Genomic DNA, 8,599 nt, shown 5'->3' with positions numbered 1-8,599 from the left:
GGTCTCTCTAGCACTTGCATTTACTGCATCTACTGGTAGTAAATTTAATAGAACTGCTGGCAGCAGTTTTTCAACAGAAAGACACTTCCTGCAAGATTCCTCTTCCCTGTTTCCTTTCCACCTTTTCTTCTTAATGAAGAGGATGGCAATTTAGTAGTTTCCCCCATGCCTTGCAGCTCCTTCTCTAGGCCACCTGCTGGATGTTATTACACCACCATTACCTCTATGACATTGATTTCTGATGAATCTGCCTTAAAAACTGTGACTGTGGTTCTATTTAGATGGGAGTAATTCCACACCTGCAGTCTCATTGACATGAAATTAAATTAATTTTGTATTATGATCAGAAACATTAAATAGATTTGATTTTGCAGAAAGTTGACATTTCAGCCAAGAGGGACGTATATTATACTGATTTATGTGATTAGGGAAAAACACTAAGATATTTTTTCACAATGGTACTCAACTGCAAGAGAGAGATTCTTTATTTATAAGAGCAGAGGGAAAGTGCTTTGACCTAGGAATGAAGGAAGTTGATTGTCCCCTCTGCCATTGCTATGCTGTATGTCTGTATATCTCTGAAAGCTCATTGTGTAGCTAAACCTCAGACTTTCCCTTAGAAAGCTGCTGTCACCTCCCAATTCATCATGAAGTGGCACTGCACACTAACTCTTAGCTAACATTTTGTCAGAACTTGACAAAATCACTTTCTTTCAGGAGCCTCACTTGCCTGGGCAGAGTCCTCCTGGAATGAATGTGCAAACAGAGTTGTGGATATTTGCTAGGAGGGCTAAAGAGCTTTCAGACTGCTCAAGGCCTGAGAAAATGAACCCTGTGGTCATATAATAGGGATTTTGTCCCTCCAGTTTTATTTTAGAGAATATGTTGAGTTATGGTTAACTATTAATTTAAAAAGCATAATTGGTCAGTGATGGCATCACATACTAAGCACTGACACATTGCTGTCATTGGGGGATCTATTTTTGGATCTCCTTTATAAAATCTTTCATTAATTTGTTAGCATTCCACACTTTATTGATACATCTTATCACATAGTGACAATATTGGAAGTTTAGGAATATATATACAGGACATTGGCATTTGAGCAGCAAAGCAAATATTGTGGATACCTGTCTGCTTTTTATGCCGCCTTCCATTCTAGGCTATTTTGTTACAACACTTCCACAAGTTTTCATGGGATTACACAGGAATCACAGAAAAACGTGGGCTTTCATTGTTTTCCATTTTGGTTTGGTCAGTTTGGTCAGTTGGGGCTGGTTGTTGCTGATCTGTGTCCCCTCCCGACCTCCTGCCCAGCCTCAGCCTACTCACCTTTGGGGGAATGGGGAAGAGGCGAGAGGCAAGGAACAAGAGAGAACCTTGCTGCTGCGGGAACACTTCTCAGCCAGAGCCAATACACTGGTGTGTGACTCGGGCTGGTTTAGCCACAGATGCAAAGCACAGGCTGCTGCAAGAACATTAACTCCATCCCAGTCAGACACAATACAGTGAGCTTCTTACTGACCTCATTGGACAAGAAATCTCTTATGGTATGTCCCAAAAGATCTGATGTTCCCTCCTCTTTGTTACAACCTTACTAGGGCTGGAAAACATTAAATGGCTGCATCTGGATTTTCTTATCACTATGCCATGAGATGTAAATTACTTCATTTTAACAAGAGTAGTATATATTTTAAGAAATTTAATCCAAAGATAAAGATTTAAAAGCTTTCCCCAATCCAGAAGCATTAAAGATGAATACTTTGAATCTAGAGCTCTTCATTCATTTTAGGACTTCTCTTTGTGCAGTCACCTGTCAAAGATAACTACTAAAAACTACAATATATTAAAAAAGAAAAGTTTGGAAGCAAATTTGTTTGATATGGCAAATAGTTCTTGGCAGTGAAAGAAAGAAGCTGTGATGTGAGCAGTCCTCTTAGTTTTGCTTGTTGTAATAAATGCCAACATACAGATGGAATTCAAGCAGTAATTCAAGATTATTAAATTATCTACTTTTAAAAATGAATCAAGTAAGTCCTCCCTTTTTAAAAGCCGTGAAAAAGAAATAATCTTTTTTTTTTTTAATTGCTGGTAGGAAAGGGGATAAGTGGGAAGTACAATTGATCTCATCTAAAATCCTATAGTTGAGAACATTTATTATAGCATAAGGCAGAAAGAGAGAGAGACTTATAAATGAGATCCAACTGTCTTTCCAGATGCATTTTGCTGAAAGACTATTCAGAATGAACCTTTAAAACTTGAATTTGGAAAGCATAAGCCATGCTAAAGTAAATCTAAGCTGATATATTCATTTGTAACAAAATGAATGTGACACATCATGGCTATGACAATATGCAATTTCACCCTGAAAATTCAGTTTTCAGAGGTGATTTAATTTTCTTTAAAACATTATTGAAAACTACAAGACATGGATTAGAATAAATATCCTTGTCTCATATGGGTATTAATTTTGACAATGCTCACCCTGCAACTAAGATACAATAGGAAAACCCACTATTGGCTAAGTCATCTATGATAGAAAATGTTGGTACAAAATTATCTAAATGTTCAGTAGGATTATCACTGTCATGTTTAAAGACTCTGAGAAAGAGATAGCATAAAGGTTAGAAAAATAAGATTATTTATAAATGCTTAATTAAATACTTTTTCAGGCATTAACATAACCCAGAAGAAGGAAACTAAGTCAACCTACCACTCTCTGTAAAGTTTGTGCATACAGTGTAAGGCATAGTAGTCAGACTGCAGTAAGAGATATGTCCATGGTATGGAGCTGTTTGATAAATGCTGCTGCAGTGTTTGTCTTAGTCCCTAAACTGTGCCTATTAAAGTCAATGGGAATTTTTTACTGCAACTACAGGCAATGAATAAGGCCTAGATTCTTTACATTTGCTTTTACAATGTGCTTGATAGTCTCAAACACAGTGCTGCGCTGCCTGCAGTTGTGCGTGTGCACAAATGCACACTGACATGCTCACTGTTACGACGTAGATGTGGGATAGAATTGTCTGCCTCCACATCCACATGTCTACCAGAATGAGTTACTGTGCACCTTTCACATGTCAGGATGTACAGCCTTCATTATGCATTTTGCAAGCTGCATGAAAATCACAGCTCCAACATTTTGATTTAGCGAAGAGTTTAGTCCAGTGCCAGCCTTAAGCATCTAAGTAGTCCTGGTGAGTTAATGCTGCTCCTCATGTGACTGAACTTGAGCATGTGCTTAACTGCTTGATTTGGGGCCAGAGGACTGAGAACACTGTGAGAGGGAGCTGCAGGCAGGGGAGTGCACCCTGCTAAAGCAGGCACCGTTCAGGTAGTAATGGCTTGGTTCAAAACTCTTTGTTTCCAACAGGCAAAAACTTTGAAGAAGCCAAAAGTTTTTGTGGCTGTTTGAAAGAATCATCATAGCTCAAAATTCGAGGCAATAGGGGGAGAAAGGTGGCAGTATGGACTGGATATAAAAAAAAAATAAGATTAGAAAGAACAAGAAGCATATGAGATATAGAAAAATGTCAAAACTAATAAGAGGAGATTTCAGCTACCCAGACACACAGGAACAGGGACACAATGAGAGAAATAAATCAAGCAACAGTCATGTACTATATCCTCAATGTATTAAAAGGTGGCAGAAAAGACCAAAGTTCTGACTTTCAACTGTGCAGCTGTTAGGAGACAGAGGTGGAGGACTCACTAATGACCATAATCCAGTTGGATTCATTACTGCAGACTGAACCTATAAGAGGAATAAAAAACCCCCAAGGACTTTGAACACAGAAGAATGGGGAAGTGCTGGAGGCAATCCAGTGGGTTAAGCGCCTAATGGGAGGTGTGGGAGGAGGGAAGGACATGGAGGAAATGGAAACTGTTCAGAAAGCAATTATAGCATATCCAAGGGTGGTATGTATTATCCAACAATATGTGCACTACGGTGAGAAAAAGACCATAGCAAATAAAAACAGGATTGAAAAAGATATTGAGAGATAAATAAAAAGGATACATAAGCAGCGTAAAATTTCAGGTGCAGAGGGAGAACAGAAAATCGATACTATTAATTTAAGATAAATGAACACAAGGATATAAAAAGTGCAAGTAGATAATTATATTAAATCATAAATACACTAATATCAGAGTATATCCCTAGAAGATGTAACAAAACCTCTGCAGAGAAAGCAGATTTTCAGGGTGGAACCAAAGCGGTGTAATAGCATGCATTGGTTCAAGCTCCGTTTGTCATGGCTGAGTTTGTAATTCCTGAAAGGTTGAAAACAATAAAACAATTGGAAACACTTGTTTTTAGACCAAGTTTTCTCCATTTACTACACTATGGAAGAAAGACAATCCTTCTATCACCATCTCACAGCCACCTTTCCCAGTTCATTGCAGGTGAGTGAAAGGTAACCACATATCATCCTTAGCAGACACTGCAAGATGCATGGCCAGTTGCTTCCTTCACTGCCATTCCACCTCCCTTTTTCCCAAGCTGGAAATTAGAAATTATAAGAGACAGTGGGTCTGAAGATACATTTACAGTTCGAGAAGGATTCATTTGTACTTTCAGGCCAGTTTGAGCAGTAAGATGGGAAACAGACCTTGAGTCTAATTTGGGGTGTAATTTCTAGATAGACAGTTTGCCTGAGCCAAAAATGTCCCAAGAAGCACCCTGAAAAATGATAACTACCTACAGATAAGCTCCCACACCAGAGAGTGCTCCTCTTTATTACTTCAGACAGTTGACATGGGTCCTTGTGAAAACATCCTTTTAAGGACACTTTTTCTGTCTTTTCATTAACAACAGAGGAAATCTTTGCAGATCTTCCTCCCCAAGCCAGTCCTTGGCCTCTTCCCTTCTCCATCCCCCAGCGAATAATCTAAGCTCATACTACCACAATAAGACAAGGTAGCGTGGTTCAGCTCAGAGGACTCATGCTATCTTGGCAGCACTATAGCTTACAGCATTAGCAACTACCATCTTTCACAACTACTTGGTAGAGTCTTACAGGACTTTATCAACTCCTTTCTTAGGAATGGAGCAATTGGTTTTTGAGCTGCCTAAAGTGGTGTTCCTAGAGTCAACCCTTCCTATGTTTTTTCTCTATGGCAATATGTTTTTGTCAGAAAGCTATGGTTGCAATTTAAAAACAATTGGAAGAAGAAACAAAACAATAGACAAATAGCCAGCAAAAGCACATTACCTCTAATATTAATCAGTGAAGTCCACATCAGAAAATATTTTGCTAAAAGCAGAAGACTACATCTCCTAATTTACTCCTGTATTTGAACCACAGTAATAAACTGCATAGGACAACATTGTTACTTTAATTACTCTGTGTAGAAGTCTCATTTTGTGAGCAAATTTTATCACTTTTTTTTCATTCAAGATTCTCTGTTGTTTGGAAGGAAAAATACAACACAGCCAAAGCCAGTAACAACAATGTTAAATGACAGCTGGCCACTGGAGAAATGCTGTACAGTTTGAGGATCTGGTCCAGTCAATCAAATGCTGTATTTGGAAACAACAGATAGGAGGGCAGGTACTTCCTTATCACCATTTATTGTGGAACTCCAGCTGCAGCTCCAGTTCTGTTTGAGATGTGCACACAGCACACAGTGGGATACAGAAATATAATAGTCAGAGAAGCTGTTTAAAGCCACAAGAGAAAGCGTGGACTGGTTTGACAAAGATACAAAAAGCTCTTGATATTCATAAGATTCAGTAAGTACTGATATAAAACTTCTTCTGATACTTAACGCTTTATAACTTATGGTTGTTTTTATTGCCACTGTAGCATGTGCTCACACTCCTGTGAGCTACTGGGGAAAAAGCTGAGAACCATATACACCAGAAATCATATGGTACCACTTCCCCTGTATGGTATAGTGCAGTTAATTCCCTCATGACAGCTCCTAAAATAAAATATTTGAGGGTTTTTATTAGATTTGTTTAGTATTTTTCACAATATCAAAGTTGCAATGACAGATTTCTTGTGCTCAGACATCTCTGAGTTCACTCTGTTCTTTCAAAAAAATAAGCATTTATCTCAGATTGGAGTTTTCTTTAAGACAAAACAAAACCTGAAAACAACACAACTATCTTCCTTTAAAATCCTGGAGTTAAGAAGAAATATAAACTTGTCCTTTATTGATGGTTATACTAAATTACTTTGTTCTTTTGGTTGCACATAAAATGTTCATTGCAGTTGAAGATATCAGGGCTATCTAATATATAGAAAAGCTGTTGCTATTTATACAACTTTCACGTGAAAAATATACAGATTTAATATTATAACTTAACTCTATTAATCTCAATCAGTACAAAATGCACTTAACTAGAGATACCTCTGTCCCTTCTGATGTGAGTCTATAAACCAGTGTATGTATGGCTTGCCCTTTATAATTCCAGTCAGTAGCACACATACTGTATATAAATGTGCCTTAATTTTATTTGCTTTCAAGTTCTGCATCAGTGAGAATCTTCTATAATGGAAGCAAAGCACTTAAAGCTCTCTCTCTGCTCCCCTCTGCACCTTTCAGCAATAAATAAATAAGACTCCAGTACTGAAGGTAAGGCTAACCCTTTGGTCTAGCAGGGAGACCTTATTTCAGTAGTTTCACACAGATCCAGTTAAAGGGTAAAAGTTTCAATTACTAACTGCAATGACTTGTGGGTTTTTTTTTTTTTTACACAACTCTTTTTTTTTTCTACAAAATATTCTGAATTTCAGAACATGGAAAACCAGGACATTTGACATAAACTTTTAATTTGAGGATTTTTTAAAACAGCTGAATATACACTTTATTTCTTCAGAACAACAATAAAGGCATTTGAAAAAAAAAATACTTTGCTAAAACTGTAATTAGAAAAATCTTTCCTAAAAGCTTTTTTAGGTGAACTAAATTATACTGGACATATATAAATAAAAAAGAGCAAAGAAGAACATGAACATATATTACTAGTGTAATTCATCAAAAACAGTTGACACTTCAATCTAATCCAGAAATGAAAACACAGAACTTTATAGAGTTATAGGAAGTAAGCAATTTAAACATACCATGGCACAAGGTCATCTAACAATGAAGACGGGAAGACGTTCTCTTTTTATTCACTCTGCTTCACTCCTTTAATCCTTCTGAATCTATCAAGTACAGATTAATATAAATCTTTTTAACAGCCAGAGGTGATCTTGAAATCAGATAATTAATAGTAGTGGTTCAAGTTTTGTATAACAGGTCTATCTTTCCATTTTTAATATAAAATGAAAGGGTACCTTATGTAACTAAGCTATTACTCTGGGAAAAGTTTATTTTTTCATATTAAAGTAATGTAGGTTTCAACTAATTCTTTAATCATTTTAAAATGTAATTTTTTGGTAATACTTACTAAAATAGTTCATCTTTCTTAAAAGGGTGTTGATGTGGAAAAAAACAATTCTCAGAATACACTCACTGCTGCTCATTCAAAACACTCACTTGCCAAGTCATTCCCCACACAGTTCAGAGCTAAATGTATGAAGCTGAGGAAATGCACTCAATTTGCTTTGAAAGTAAACCTCCAAGGCAATTTCATAAGGAAAAATTTTATGCATGTCATACAGATACTGTGGTTAAGTTTTATGATTCCAATTTGGCCTGGAAAGCTTACAATACTCTAGAAAAAAATTCTTCACCAATCTATATGTAAATACTTCAGTAAAACCACTGAACAGTGATCAAGTTCAGTATTAATATCACAAATTAAACATGGCATCTCAAAACGTACTGTCTAGAAAAATGATCAGAGATCATGCTGAAGAATAATCTGTCTTTTCAGCAGCCTATAAGCATGGAAAAAACAGTGGTGTTTCAGTCATTAAGTCACAGTGTTATATATAAAGAAAACACTAAATACTGAAATACAGCCAGTGATTTGGTGGCAGCAGTGTGGGTAGCAGGCAATCACCTGGAAATGTCAGTCTAAAGAAACTCATGGTAGGACTAGCAGACCTATGTGGTACAGTTCAAATTGGCAATTAAATATACTTTATGAGCTTGCATTTCTATTTTATGTCCTTAAACAAGAAAAAAATCAACCAAATAACCTCTCAATTTCTAACTATTTGGCTGTCTTACTGAAAGTGTATTTATTCAATCAGATGTGATGGCACATTTGTTTGCCCCAGGGGAGAGTGGGAAGAATTAGCCAAATGAGAGGCCAAGATAGCTGTACTGGAAGAAGGAACAACCATTCCTATACTTTCCAATAGTTTAAGGTTCTTGTAGCTCCAAGACACATATTCACATATCACTTGTTTACACCACTGCCCACTTTCATGTAGGCCAGCATTGCCCTAGGACTCAGCTTTCACACAGCTGCACGAAGAGAAGCCAGCTGGAGTGGGCTAGTCCATCTGGTAAGACCTCTCAAATATTCTTGCTCCTGCTTCTCTCCCTCGGCTTCACTGTCTTATATTGAGTCTTCTGGATATAGGACACAGATTCAGACAGTATAATTTTTCCAAGTAGCCACTAAATTGATGTGTAAATTAGCTACAAGACATATGGGGCAGGATTCAGGTCCAGATGATAGATACCAAAATAGAGG

At 37.0% G+C, this 8,599-nt stretch overlaps 1 long non-coding RNA gene across 1 annotated transcript; it reads right to left on the bottom strand.

Moving 5' to 3' along the window:
• Positions 1 to 3,613: 3,613 nt before the first annotated feature.
• Positions 3,614 to 7,914, bottom strand: LOC137469506 (uncharacterized). The gene is made up of 3 exons (XR_010996563.1): positions 7,400 to 7,914; positions 7,071 to 7,154; positions 3,614 to 4,501 (listed from the first exon to the last, which is right to left on the bottom strand). It is a non-coding gene; the product is annotated as an uncharacterized lncRNA (long non-coding RNA).
• Positions 7,915 to 8,599: the final 685 nt, after the last annotated feature.

This window comes from Anomalospiza imberbis, chromosome 2 (genome assembly GCF_031753505.1).
Source record: "Anomalospiza imberbis isolate Cuckoo-Finch-1a 21T00152 chromosome 2, ASM3175350v1, whole genome shotgun sequence".
NCBI classification, from domain to species: domain Eukaryota; kingdom Metazoa; phylum Chordata; class Aves; order Passeriformes; family Viduidae; genus Anomalospiza; species Anomalospiza imberbis.
This window is presented reverse-complemented; position numbering and strand designations above follow the sequence as displayed.